This window comes from Anser anser, assembly GCF_964211835.1.
Source record: "Anser anser genome assembly, chromosome: 19".
NCBI lineage: Eukaryota > Metazoa > Chordata > Aves > Anseriformes > Anatidae > Anser > Anser anser.
In genome coordinates, this window is record NC_139740.1 from 6,549,926 (window position 1) to 6,564,954 (window position 15,029).

At 47.9% G+C, this 15,029-nt stretch overlaps 1 protein-coding gene across 1 annotated transcript in view; it reads left to right on the forward strand.

Moving 5' to 3' along the window:
• Positions 1-15,029, forward strand: part of LOC310884208 (uncharacterized protein) — a 61,304-nt gene that overhangs the window by 19,899 nt on the left and 26,376 nt on the right. The gene's annotated exons all lie outside the window — the stretch shown is intronic.

Below are 15,029 nucleotides of genomic sequence, written 5' to 3' on the forward strand. Positions count from 1 at the left end.
GTGGGGAGTGGCACCTGGTGTCATGTGTAATTACTTATCCTGCCTGGATCAAATGGATCATCATAAAATAAGTGCAGAGCTACGTGAACTCTCCCAGCTGGGGTGAAAGAGCAAGTACAGTTGTCAGGGTTTTTAACATGCATTTCCTTGTCAATTTTGGAGGTACCCTGTTAATGATTTTATCTATTTCAGTATTTTTTAACTCAAACAGTAATTGATTTGTGTTTACTCAAGCTGCTGTTATTATTAGCTACAGTAGTAATATTTCCTGTAAAAGCTCCCCTCTCTGGGCTGAAGCCCTAACCTGTGTGGGCTGTGGCTTTTCTGACTCCTGAATTACTCCTGTAGTACAGTTTCTCAGAAAATGATTTGACCCTGGAGCTTTGGTGTTAGTTTCCTATGTGACCTGTGTGGGTGCCCTGCTCACCTTGCGTGATCAACTGGAATGAACTTGGCACTTAATGAAAATCATTAACTCGAGCAGGCAAAGCGATACAGAGCTTTTTTGGCACTTTGTTTTTCAAGGAACTGAGCTTTGCTTTCTATGCAGGCAAGGTACAGAAGGAATTGTGCCCAGGAGCACGTGCACGCTCCCACACCACCCACCAGCGTGTCTTAGCCCTCTCCTCACTTCATCCCAGTGACTGCAGTCCCAGAAATGTGTGGGGAAGGTTATTATTTGTTTTTCTTAGTGCGAGAATACAGCATGTGGGCTTCCAGTACTGCTGCAATCTGTTCAGTAATAGCAGTAATGAAGAGGAGCACCTGTCTTGATGTTAAAGTGATCCTTTTGGTTCAGCTTTTTTTTTTCCCCTCATTGTCCATCAATCTGGGAGAAGGGCACTGCACAAGCTTTTGAGATGTCACAGCACTGCCTGTGGCTTTCATGTGGCTGCACAGCCACGCTGTCCTTGGGGAGACTTGGTGGCAGAGTTGGCGTCTCCTGCTGCTCCTATGCAAAACCTGAACGAAGAAATCGAGCAATAAAATGTAGAGGTGTTTAGGGAGCAGCCCAGACTGGGCCTGGGGGGAAGGCTACTTATTTGTTCTTACATTTCAACTCTTCTGCTGTGGAAGAGCAAGGGGAACAGGGAGCCTTTGGGCTTCCATGGGACACTGCCTTTGGTTCAAGGGCTTGTGAGTGGGGAAGTTGGCTGGGCTCTTCTGCTCACTGAGCTCCTCAGGGACTGGTGTGTCCCTGTCACTGATCGGCTGATTGCTTTGGCACGATGGTTGATTGCAATGCACTCCAGCCACCGAAGTTCTAAAAATCAGCTACTGATTTGTCTCTTTATCTTGAGTGTTCCCAAGAAATGCCTTGTTGGTGGATTTCTGGCTCAGCTACCCTCTGAACATCATAAAGAAGTTAAATGAGGGGAGTGTTTTTGCTTGAATATAGTTTTCTTTACGGTGGATACAGAAAATCTGAAAGACCTTTTTTTTTTTTTTTTTCCCCCTTTGCAAAGTGACATCTAATTTAATCTTTCTGGAAGACCGTAGGTCACCTATGGAGCTCATTTCACCTGGAGTCATGAAGACATGGGAATCAGCTGTGCACAACTGCTTTTTTCTCTCCCCTAGGCTACTTAAAACACTTTTTGAGCACGTGACTTCTGCTAACAGTCATATTTTTCTCCTGATGGAAAAGAGATTGTGGAACCATCTTGGCTGAGGGTAGTTTTCCTGATGTCTTGATCTTCTTGGGAAATCAAAACAAATCAAGAGGGCAAAGCTTTCCTCCTCTGGTTTGTGTGAGCCAAGAAGTTAGATGAGAGAGCTCTTAAATGTGGCCCCTCCTCTCCCTTCCCCTCCCCTCCTTTTCCATTTGCCTTCCTTTAGACTTCTTGCCTGCTTGCCTAAGAGGAACCTAGATGGCCCCACAATGCCAATTCCTCCACACGTACCCACAGCGCTTCCCAGAGCTGATGTGTGTCCCCAGATAGTGTCAGAGGATGTTGGCAGTGGTGTGTCCCGCTCTGGGTTTGTGAACTGGTGTACTTGGTGCCAGTGGGAAGCTGTGCACACCCAGTGCCATGCGGGTGTTGTGCAGTGGGACGTGGGCGTCGCGCCTCTGCCGGGTCCTGAGCTGCCAACACCGTGTGCCCCGACAAGCCCTGGGTAAAGAAGTGCTGAGATGCAATCAAGCAACATCTCCGGATTGTGTTTATGGAAATAAAAAGCAGCTGGGGAGTTGGTAACTGAGATGGAGGAGGCTGAGATGGAGTTGTACAGACGTGCCCCAGCCGCTGGGCTGCTTTCTCAGCACAGGGGCAGGAGCACTGCAGGGTCCTTTGTTCTGGAGACCAAGCTGAGCCAAATCAGAGCATCAGAAGCCAGCTGGTGTTTAGTGCTCCCATGATTTAAATGCCCCCTTGCAGCCTTACAACATACTTTCCTCAGTCTATTCACCACTCGGATCCATGTCCACAGAAACGGACCCAGAGCAAAGCATTGCCGAGTAAAACAGGAAACATCAGGAGATTTCATTGCTGCTTTAAGAAGTACCTGTTCCTCCTCAGGCTTTCTTGTCATGCAACCTGCCTGCTCTGTGCCACCTCGGGTGGCTTTTGGGAACATGCTGACTTCTAAAAACACCCTGGGTGGCTGCGGCAGCGAGGGGAGCGTGGCGGTGCCTTTGAGCCCTGCTCGGGAGGTGTTTGGGGACCCCTTGGCTCCCCGCTTGCTGGTGGGGTCCCAGGCAGGTCCCCAGCTCGGGGGGCTCGCTCTGTCCCTGTTGCTGCCCTTGTGTAAAGCAGGATGGCCATCAAGTGGCTGATGCTGGGACTGGCACAGGAGCTTTTCATCCCAAACTGTTCCAGATGTGAAATTCCAGTCCTGCTCTGCAGTCAGAAGCGTCAGGCTGGCGAAGGGCGCTTCGTCTCTGATCACTGGGTCAATCTGAAATTAATATTGCTGTCCCCACTAAGGGTGAGAGTCCTAGCTGAGCATTTTTCTGCTCGGGGCAGCCTTTAATCCTTGAATACGAGGCTGCGCATGGCATCAGGCACAGATGTATTGCAGGGACCGCGATGGGGCTGTGAGGTAGCAGGTGAGCGAAGGGGAGAGCCTGCAGGTGGCTTTGTAGCAGATACCTGCTGCTGAAGAGAAGCTTAGTATTAGAGCAATAATTACTTCAAATTAGTGTATGCATCTTCTTCAACACCCCCCCCCCCACACACACACACACACTCACTCTGGGAATGCAGCGCAACACCCAAATTGCAAGAGCACAAGGAGAAGCTTTGGTTGGGTCATGTATGTTTCGGAGCAGAAGCAACTTTGATGGACAACTTTTGTACTTTCTTTTGTGTCGATAGGACTACTGACTCTGGCTGTATTAGGATTGGCTCCCCATTTGGGGTTCAGAGGCTGTTGTTTCTTGCTATTGTTTTTGTTTTCAATAAGTTGTAGGAACTTCTGGATTGCAAAGATTAGAAATAATAATTGTTTAGGCTTTTGTTTCTGTATTTGTGCAGTGTTGAGCATAATGTGATTGCGTGCCAGGCCTAGTGGAACTACTCCTGCGACAGAGATTAGTTAGGAAGTTGTACAAGCTTTTTCTGATACCTATAAGCAAGCATCATTCCACTAACTTGCTTTTCATACTTCTGGCCCTTTTGAAAAAGGAGGAAAGAAATTAATCCCTTGCAAGCCTCTTTCTAGAAAAGGAATGAAAAGCATGTGTCCCAGCTGGTTTCATCTGTAAGTGCTTTCACATCTTACCCAGCTCCGTTTTGAAGCCTGTTCACAGTACAAACTGCAGAAAACATCAGGAGCTGCCAGAGTGCCTGGGTGGTGGCAACAAAAGCCTGGGATGAGGGAGAGTGATTCCCTGCCCTGGGAATGGGAATGGGAGGCAGAGCAAGCTCATGGAGAGGAGAGGAAGGGGTAAAGGCAGCTCTGCTCAGGAATGAGCTTTCGAGCACCCGGTTTGGATGCAGCCTGTTGATGTTCCCGCTTTCAAAATTCCCCCAGCACTAAGACGGAAAGTGAATCTGAGGCTGTGTTGTAACTTTATTGTCCTTCTAAATTTATGGCCCTGGGGAAGATCAGAGAGGCCTCCCATAGCAAAGACTTTCCATCTTCTCATCTGTGAAGAAATCTGCTGAAACTGGGCCTCCCCCCCTCCTCTTTTCTGTGATGCACTGATAACAATTTGAAAGGGAGCGGGTGCGATCGCTTACAACTCTGCATTTGGGTTTCTCATATTTGAACTGAAGAAAGCCTAAAACCTCAGATCTGAATTATTTCAGACTTTCATAGGATAAAGAGACATTGGGCTGGCAGCCAGCCTTTATTGTACACAACTGAAGGGGTAAGGAAATGCCTGGTTTTGTTATGGAAGTAGAAAAAACTTGGGGAAGGTCTCGTTCCTGACTTATCTAACCACACAGTTCTTGGAGCTTTTGCAGGGAAGGCTTTCTCAAGTTTTTTTTTTTTTTTAAATTATTATTATTATTATTTTTTAAGAGTTTGGGAAAAGACAGGTACCTTCTGTGGTTCAGTCTCATTATCTGTTTAATTTCTTTTCCACTAGATAGACCGTCAGGGAAAATCTGACTCAATTTAAGGACAATCATTGATTCACATCCTAAGTTGGAAGGGACCCACAAAGGACCATGGAGTCCACCTCCTGGCTCCACACAGAACCACCCAAAAACCACCCCCTGTGTCTGAGAGCACTGTCCAAACGCTTCTTGACCTCCAGCAGGCTCAGTGCTATGACCATGTCCCTGGGGAACCTGTCCCAGTGCCCTACCACCCTCTGGGTGCAGAACCTTTCCCTAACCCCCAGCCTGACCCTCCCCTGTCCCAGCTCCATGCCGTTCCCTCGGGTCCTGTTGCTGTCCCCAGACAGCAGAACTCAGCGCCTGCCCCTTGTGAGGAAATTAAAACGCTAAAGCAAATGAAAGGATTAGTGATTTTGTGTTGGCAAGAAAGTGCTGTGTAAAAATACCATGGTAATCCAAATCGTGCTGCTGCCTTTGGTTTCTGGATTAAAATCTAATCTATTAGCTTGCTATTTGAGAGGAAGTACTTGGACCTGTGCAAATGGGCACCAGCACTATGACGTGTGGAAGCCTTTAGGGAAAGGTGCGGGGGTTGTTTTTTTTGCTTTTTAACCAGGAGTGCATGTCCTGTTGACAGTCGAACCAGGTAAATGCAGTGAGCAGAACTCCTAACCAGGTGCTCTGAAGCCTGTGAGCGGCAGGAGAGGCTCACACAGCAGTGCCCAGCCCCTGGGATGCAGAGGGTGTGGGGCAGCATCTCAGTGCCACCACCCCAGGGTGCGTGACAGTCTCCCCATCTGTATCCTGACGTTTCTGCCCAGATGTTTCCCCTGGTCCTGTGTTTCCTTCTCCAGCTGTCTTTGTTGCTCCAGGCACCCTACCTCTTGGCTCAAGTGCTGTGAGTGTGTGTTTTTGCTTGTTCTCTCCCCACTGCTTCAGGTCTGTAAGCAATGACAGCATGGGGAGTGTTCCTGGGGCACCCCAAGTTTGTTTTTTGGGGATACAGCTGGTCGGGGGATGCAGCCATGCTCTGGTGCTGCCCATTGCATCCTGCATTGTGTCTGGGGACCGGGGTACGTGAACGCTGCAGACAGCCACAGGCATCCAATGGAGCACTGTGAAAGGGGCAGTATCTGCTCCATATTAGTATTAATGACACCTTTGGGTGCTAATCGTTTCTCAGAAAGGCAGTGCCTCCTCTCAGGGTGATGAATGTTGAGCCAGAGGCTGTGATGTCTGAACCAGGCTGAGCTCTGAAGATGTGGGTTACAGATGGTTCCAATTGAGACAAATTTGCTAATGTCTCAATCTATTTCCTTGCTAGCCCCAGGCACTGTAGACATCCTGATCCTCTGCAAAAGGGTGTGTGGATGAGTAAGGAGATCTGTGTGAGACAGCAGAGTACTCAGGCATGGGGTTCCAGGGGCAGAGGGTGCCCTGCAGCTCTGCCATTGCTCCCACTGCCGTCCTGGTGCCACTCATGTGCTGTCTATGGTCGTGGGACTGTGTGTGGCAGCGGAGCTGTGTGTCCAGTTTTCTCCATCTTAGACTGCTTCCGTGAGAAAAGGGACTGGTGTTAGCAACTCCAACTCCTTGTGAATGCACTTTTTTTTTTTTTTTTTTTTTTTTTTTTTAGATATAAAAACAAGTCAGCCAGTTCAAGTTTGCCCTCTGGGCTTTTCCAGGCTTACGAGACAACCACTAGTGAGCAATGCTTAAAACCAAAATCCTGCGGGTAAGAACACAGTGTTCTCACATGAACACCAGGGTACTTGGCTGCTAGGAGAGCTGCAGCAAAATGTTAGGTGAAATGCGTACGTAGATCTCACAATAGTCTCTCCAGCCCCACTTTTTCCCCACCTATCTACTAAATGTCTTGGTCACTCAGCAGCTTAGCATCCTTTTTCACCATGTAATGAATATATTCATAATAAACCAGGCTTGCAGTGTTATCCCAGCCTCCCTGCATCTGGCCATCTCTTGCAGCTGTGCCAGCAATTAGCGTAACTATAAAATCTGAGATAAAGTTTTTATGGTATGTGTTTGTACAGCACTTCCACTGTAGGGCAGGGGTTCAGAGTTTAACACCATTGCATTGTAGGAGTATGCAGTGTATTTAGAAAAACATTATAGGAAATACCGATCTGAAACAGAGATGTTACTCTATATATCCTACAGCAGTGGTGGCTGTGACCAAGTGTGGCTCTGCTGATGAGAGTTTATTTGCTCGACTTGGCTTTGCAAGAATTTAGGAAGAAAAAAGTTAATGAAGATCACTGCGTTACTTAGCAGACCAGAATGTTGTTATAGGAAACAACTTCAGTAGTGTGAAGGGACCAAGCTTTGCCTCTGGAAAAAGAGCTAGGAGAGCATTTCCCTGTGTTGCTGGTGACTTGTGATGTGACTGCATGGTGTCAGTGGTGCCTGAGTGCCAAACGCATGTTACTCCTCCTCTAGCAGCTTTGTCCTCCTGCCACCTGCCTGGGTGCAAGGCCATTTGTCTGGGCTTTGAAGCCTCTTCTAAAAGCTCAAATGTGGTGTGATGATCCTAAACAAACGTAACGCGTTTTCAAATAATCAGGCAATAACTCAAAGCAGAAAGTTCTTGAAAGATGCAACTTTACTGCACCAGGATGGGTAATTGTGGACTCTAAATGAATGGCATCTGCAGTACTGCTGGCCTCTACCCAAGAAGCCGATGTCCCCTGCAGCAATAGGGGGCAGAAATGGAAGTTGAGAGACGTGTTGGAGACAGAGTTTCAGCAAGGAAAATACTTCAAATATGGATAAATCTGAAACTCCCTCTGTTCTGAGCAGTGTGTGGCTTCTCCCTCTGCTGTGCTGAGCACTTCATTTTGCACAATGAACTCTTCCCTTTGTTCCTCACTCGTGGGCTCCAGCCTTGGGTGACCACTGCAAGCAGCTCCAGCCATGCAGCTTCTGCCCTGCTCATCTGCCCCAAGCTCTGTGGTTTTCTCCTCTTTCCCGTGGCAAATGTGAAGCTCGTAATTCCAATGTCATTACCTCTTCCTGGTTTTCCATAAAAACAAAACCAATTTCCTGAAATGACAGAGAAGTGGCAGCTGATTATCAGATTCAGCAAGTCAAGTTCTTCTGTGTACATTTGCAGATACTATCACATCAACAGTATTTGTTTACTCTCCCTGCTTTATCACATCAAAACATTGTTTTCCTTTCTGCTCGTATTATTTTAAAACAAACTGGAAGAACAAGCTGTATTTATGCTGAGGTAATCACGTTAACGTTCCGGCTAAGCAAAGGAAGGTGCAGCACGAAGGCTGCCGGCACTTCTCCAGCGTGCTCTGTCTGCTTGGAGCAACTCCTGCAGCTGCTCCTTTACTGCAGGGTTTCTGCGGTGTTGCTGGGACCAGTGATCCTCCAGCTTCTTCAGGAGGCGAGGAACAATGAATCTGTTTGAAACTGGCTTTGCTTGATCTCTTTTGGCTTTGTTTTTTCCCCCAACCCTATAGTGATGATGGGAACCCATCAGAAAAAAGAAAGTGATGTCTGTTTTGCAGTGGTTGGGCCTTACAGCTGTTTGTCTTTGGCAAAACTTCATGCATGTGGCAGACCTAGGCCTGGTTGGCAGCACAGGATTTACAAATCTGCCGGCACCAGCAGGGGGTTGTCCTTGGGGGAGCACCGCAGCGGGGCCCTGCAGAGGAAGGTCCCCAGCAGTGCAAAGCAGGCAGCCGAGAGCCCGGTGGCTGTGACTTGGGGCTTGCTGAGCCAGGGTCTTTAACTCTTTGAAACAAAACCACTCCAGCTTGTGATCCTCAGCTCTAGATTTGTTCTCGGTGACTGTAAAGGGATTATTTCATGATCACCTGAAGGCAGTGGATTGTGCTACCGTGCTCCTCTGCATCCCTTGCTCTGTGGTCTCCAAGTCTTCATGAGTTCATTTACCTTTGCAAGGGGCAGGAAGAGAAGGACTTTGTGCTATTTGTTTCACAGAATGGTGAGGAAAAAGCTGTATTTGTTCCTAAGCAATGTATGAGACTATGAGTCACAGAGAAGGAAGGCCTTTTGCTTTGAAACTATTTCCTGGATATTTTTTTTCCGCTTAGCCTTCTAAAAAAAAAAAAACTTAGTATTTGCAGACAATAATCTGAGCATGAGCATGGAATAGATAACAATCAAACCTGCAGGAAAACCGGATACAGTCTGACATGAAAGCACATATCCTATTTGTGAATGAAGACAAGGGAAATGGGGACTCTGGGGCTCGGGTTCAGTTCCTGATGGAAATGTGTAAGTTGTTAGTGTTCTGCTGTAGTTTTGTGGTGTGAATTTTGGTGGTTTATGGGACTGAACAAACTTCAGGGTAGGTTAAATGAACTTTGTCTATAGTTTGGATGTTTCACAACTACTTTTAATTATTTCAGGAGATGCTAGACTACACTGGGAGGCCCGCGGAGACTCTAGGGTGCACTGGGAGGCCTCTGGGTGCAGTGAGGTTCCTGGCAGGCCTCATGGGCATCCTAGAGCTACCTGTGGGGCCTACCTTCTCCTGTTGTGAGTGCCATTTTATGGGAGCCTTAGGTGGAGTGGGTATTGGGTTAGGGTCTTAATTAGGGTTAGGATTTGGAGACAGAGAAAGTGGAGAGTCCTGTTGTGAGTGGTGTTGTGTGAGGGATGTTGAGGGCTACCAAAAGGCATCCATTGTGAGCACTGTTTCATGGGAGAATTTTGCGAGGTAGGTGTTGGGTCATAATTGGGGTTAAGGTTTGGAGGGGGAGAAAGTGCAATCTTGGGCGATACTGAACTGTGAGCTGCCTGAAGTCGCTCATTTGCCATGTTTTCTCTGAAACTTAAATCTCTTCTGTACAGAACAGTTGGCAAGGCTTTGACTAAAAAATGCTAGCAAGAGTGACAGCAACAAGGAAAATATGTGGTGAGTGAGTGAGTGTCCTGACGGATCTGAGCTGTAGTTTGCCAGTGTCTGACTGCCTTATGGAAGAAAAATATCTCTGCAGATTGAAAGGTTTCAGAAAGGTGAAAGCCACTGTCACAGGATGTTGTGTGAGTCCTCAGAGGGCTGTAGTTATGGCAAACGGAGGAAGGGAAAAAAAAAGTGTGTCCTCAGCAAGAGTCAGGCTTTGGTGTGAAAAGGTCAATTGAGAACATCAGGATAAATAGATCTAAGCCACTTTCTTGTTGGGCACGAAAGAAAAGCTGTGCTCAAACGAGGAAGCCTTTGGTTGCAATAAATGAAGTGTTCCTTCATGTAGCTGTTAATTTTACTTGAGAGGCTAGGGTCTCTCATGAGCCACTGAGCTGTTGCAGTGTGCCTCCCATGCACATGGGAAGAACTAAAACCTCTCGTGTGTTCTGGTCTCAGTCAGATGGTGGCTCCTCACAGGTTCACCCTTGCTTTTTCTATTCTTCTCCGTGATCCTTTTTGTGCCGTGCCAATGGGATCTGGAGATGGCACCTGGAGCAGGACAGGTTCCTGCAGAGCAAAGGGGTCCTGTGGGAGTTCCAGTGCCCAGTATCAGCCCTGGTCTGTGTCCTCCTCCTCTTCTGTTTGTGTACCAGAAAGGCATCCATCAGCAAGTGGTGGCTTAGTGTCCCTTGCTGGGAAAAGAAAAGCTGTCGGATGGGTCATTTTGGGGTGAGTTAGCTATAACATTTTGCCTGGAGCTAATGCTTGAGTGAATGAAGGGGCGATTCACCTGGTGTTTGCTGGGGGGGAGGAAAAAGCTCATCTTACAGTGAAACAACTGCCTTGTGCAGCTTCTACACTTCTGCTCAGCCTGAAGTAGGTTGTGCTCTCCACTGTTTCATGCTCTGACAGGTCATGTCAATAAAAATACTGTTTAAATATTTCCTCTGAATGCTTAAAAAAAATTTAAAAACGGCAATCTGTTTGCCAGATCAACTTTTCAAATAAAACACGTATCCTTAATGCAGGTCCTGCATGTGATACTTCAGCCAGATTTAATTAGTTACAATCAAGTCATGAAGAATGAAATTCTTCTTCACTGAACGCATTCCATTTTAACTGCAGAGACTCCTACTTTATCCATGTTATGCACAAACCCAAACTTCTCTGTTGTTTAAATGTTTCCTTTTATAGTGGTGAAGTTGGGCTTGGATGTGCTTCCCCGTTGTGGTAGCTGTGTTTTCACTGGGTCACGTGTGCACTAATGCTTGGGAGCCTGGGCTAAAAACAGAAAGTAAAAATGCCTGTTTCAGGATGCCTTTCTCTTGGTTAACCACGGCAGAGGGTGAACTTCAAGGAGATAATGTTGTGTGGGGATTTTTCGCTGCCTCTGAGTGCAAGACTTTCTTGACAGATGGTGTAAACCAGCCACTATCAACTAGGAAATGAACCTTACTCATTGCTTGCTTCCTTGTAAACAATGTCCTTATGTTATAGGCATTAAACAAATCAGAGTAGTTTCCCTGACATCGGCACAAGAATCTTGTTTAAAAGTAGATGTAAAGATTAACCTTTCATGGGAGTAAATATCATCTGCCAAAGCTGCTGATGTGAGACGTCCTCAGCCAGTGGTCTTGAAACAGGATGGGAGAAGCAGAAATCTTAGACCTTAAAAACTGCTGTTTATGTGATGCTTTCAATAGTTTTACTTTCAAGTTGATGCTTAAAGGGGGATTGGATTCCCCTTGCTGGGTGGCAGATTGCATTATAGAAGCTCCCTGAGGTCCGTCTGGGGAGCAGCATCTGGCCACACAGCACGTTACCTGGGGACCCACCTTACTTTGTCTCTTCTCTGGTGTGCCCTGTCCAAGAGGCACAGGTGGCCGCAGAGTGGCCTCACAGCCTGCCTGGCATGTGTGGGTGTAGTCGTGAGCCTTGTAGTACTGTTTGAGTAAGCAGCTGTGCTGGTTCACGCTGGGGGGTGACCTGCTGGTGGCAGCTCCACCAGAACTGTGGGTTGGAAGGGATCCCACACTGAATGGGACTGTGGTAACTAGCTTGGTTACTTCAGTGGGACCTCAGCTGGAGCACAGTGTCCTGTTTCATGAGTTTGTTCAAGGAAGATCTCCATATTCCAAGTTATTAAGTCATGGCCTTGCTCTAGAGACAGCTCTGTTGGCACAGTTGCATCGCTTATGAAACAAGGGCAATCTTTTGCTGGGATTCCCATCTTTTAGCCTGATGGTACAGAGATCTGCTCTGATGCTTCAGAAACAGTGTTGGCATCTACACGGCTGTTACAAGGTCCTTTTCCACCATGAGCTCATATGTCTCCACAGCTGGAAGGGAGACCCCAACACCAGCTTTGTCATGGTAGGAGAGCTGAGGGGGTGTGTGGCACAGAGCACACCCCAGAGGGAAAACCTGGTGCAAAAGGAGTTTCTTCTTGGATTTTCTGCCTGGCCTGGAATGATGGGTCTGAGCTGCCATGAGCCTTCTTGCAGACAGTAACTGTATTGGAGAGGACGTGCGAGTGCCTTGTAGTGTCAGAGGAGGCAGTATGGTGCCCTCCACCTGCCTGCCCGGGCTGGTGAATGCAACAGCCATCAAGGGGCTTGGGTTGCTGCAGGATGGACGGCTCCTATCTTCTCAGTGAATGGTAAAGTGCTAAATACCCAAACTAGTGATTAAACAACCCTTTTAGAGAGAAAAGAAGTTAAAATTCTCCAGATCTCTGGTACCAGTGCATTCTATTCAGAAGGGGAAGCAGAAAAGGCCCACTTGTGTCAAAGGTTGCCTGTGTGTATTGTTAAATCTGTGTCTATTTATCCTCTGGAATGTGTATGTGGAGAGGGAGATGTTAGCTGGTTCTCCCTTACTTGAGGGAAGCAGTGATCGGGGAAACATGGGAACTCCTTGGGTCGCTGGACTCCAGCACAATACCAGAGGTCAAGGAAGTAGCCCCAAATCCCCTGTCTTATGTTCCAGGGCTGAAGTAACTTCCTCCGAGAGCGAAATCCACATCACATATATCCAATTCTTATAAACGGCCAAATGAGTAGCAATGGTCAGATGTGGAGCATGAGTCATACAAGGAAAAACAAGGGCTCAGAGACAACAGGCAGAGTGCTGTGGCTGTTTCCTTTGCTTTGTTATTTGAGGAGTGCTGCCAGCTCTCACATGGAGACATAGATTGATCCCTATCTATTGGCAAAGGTTTTACTTGCAACATTTGTAACCTTTGTGTTTCTCTTATTCCCTAGGCCATACCTAGGTTTAAGATTTTCAGAAGGCACACGGGATGAGGCACCCTGAGATGCTGAGGATTATGTTAGTAAGGTCATTGCCTTTTAAGTATTCAGTTGCCTTCTGTAGTTTAGAGCAAATATACAGTTGTTTTTATTTGCATGAGTGGTATTGTTATGCAATTCTTCCATTTTAGGCTTGATGAAAAATGTCCAAAGATGCAGAATCTGCTTTTTATCAATGCAAACACAAACAAGACTGCCTGGTGTCAGAAGGTGGCTGGGTAGGTTACAAAATCCTTGTCCAGCATGCAGACGTTTTACAGCAAGCTGTGGCACTCAGGGGTGCAGGTGTGACACTCAGGCACCCATCTCAGGGGTGACTTTCTCGGGCAGAGGATGCTCTGTGCCCCCTCTGAAGCCGAGAGGTGCTTGTGCTTTTGCAGAGGGTAGACCAGACCACGGAAAGGGGAGGTTGCTCCAGGTCATGCTGCGTGTCCACCTGGGAGTTGGAGTTATTTGGTGGTCTCGGCTTTTAAGCTTGCAGGCTTGTCATGTGGCATAAGTTTGCTTATTGGCAGTGTATTCGTGTTTTGAACTTGTGCGTTTTCCAGGCTGCCAGCCCCCCCACCCTCTGATAAATGTTCCCAAGGGAATGCATTACTGTTGTCTGTTCGGGCTGAGAACAAAAACCAAGACCTGCGGCCAGGGCTTGCATTGCCAGGCTTGGATCAGAGTGGAGTTGTGGCTGCACTTCTGTCCTCCCAGTCATGCTTTTCATCTCCTGTAAAATTAACTGGGGATTTTCACAGTGGTATAAAGCAGATTTTGCTCTGCTCAAGCATTTCCCCTCACAGAAGGGAAATCGTCGTCTGCTGCTCCAGCCAGTGCCGTGCTTGGTAGGGCAGGATGCCACACTGACAAGCAGTGTTTTTAGCCAGGTGAATGAAACCTCGTGTGCTGAGGCAGGAAAAGATTGCACTGCTATTTTTCTTGGACCTGCAAACCTGGAGAAACCTTGTCTCCTACGGATACCGTGTGATGTGTTTAAAAGAAAATATAAACTCTGAAGTTGGGCTATCAATCAGCCCATGCTGGAGGTGCTTTCAGTTGTGGTCCAAAATGTGTGATAGGAGAATGAAAAATGCTCCCTTCGCTGCTTGTGTGTGCCGTCACCATGTCAGCAGTCCTTAGGAGCCATAGTACCTCAAGGCAGGAATATACTTGTATTTAGATCTCTCTTCATGTTAGTTAGCTGGGACTCAATGTAATTCTGGCTGTAACTCCCAGATCCACTGTGCCTTGCGCTGGCAGTGCCCCCAGTCTGCACAGACAGAATTGACAGCGATGGCTGCGTTACGTGGGCCAGCTAGGGAGGCTCTGATCTGGGATATCTGCATTGAGACTTACAGGGAATTCCCCTGGGCTGTCCTGCCAGGGCCTGCACACAGCCGTGTCGCTGTGCTGCAGCCACACTGTGCTTTGCTAAGCTTTATCTACCTGTCATAGTGCCAAATGCAACGTCAAAGAAAAGGACTTGGAAAAGCAAACACTAGGTCAAGTATTGCCAGAAGGTCAAGAGCTGTGATTCTTCCCCTCAATTTAGTGTTGGTGTGGCTGTACCTGGAGTGCTGTGTCCAGTTCTGGGACCCCAGAACAAGGCAGACTGGGCATACTGGAGAGAGTCCAACAGAAGGGTGCCAGGATGCTGAAGGGCCTGGAGCAGCTCTGCTGCGAGGAGAGGCAGGGATGGCTGGGGCAGCTCATTGGTGGGGGATCTCATCGATGTCTATGAATACCTGAGGAGAGGGTGCAGAGAAGACAGAGCCAGGCTCTTTTTGGTGGTGCCCAGGGACAGGACGAGAGGCACTGGGTGCCACCTGGAGCACAGGGGCTCCCTCACAACACCAGGAACGCTCCTGTGCTGCTGGGCAGGTGCTGGAGCCCTGGCACAGGCTGCCCCGAGAGGTGCTGAGTGCTCCTCCTTGGGGATCTCCCAACGCCGCCTGCACATGGTGCTGGGTGGCCCTGCTGGGGCAGGGCTTGGGCCAGGTAGACCCAGAGGTCCCTGCCAACCTCAACCGTTCTGTGAAGCCCCAAATTTGCTGATATCCATGGTAATCCCCTGCTGGCATCCGCTGCACTAATCCCGGGGTGGAGACTGGATGCTAAGCCTGCAGCAAAGAATGCTAAATAGGTTTTAATTCAGATTGGCTTAACGCTTTTATTCAGTTGTCTACCCAATCAGCCTGCTTTTCCTCACTTCTGCTAATGAGTACAAACACAAACATGCTGTACAATCAAGTAGTGCCATGTAGTGGATGCTTGGGTACACAAGCTCTCCCTTCCAGAGCAGCACGTATCACA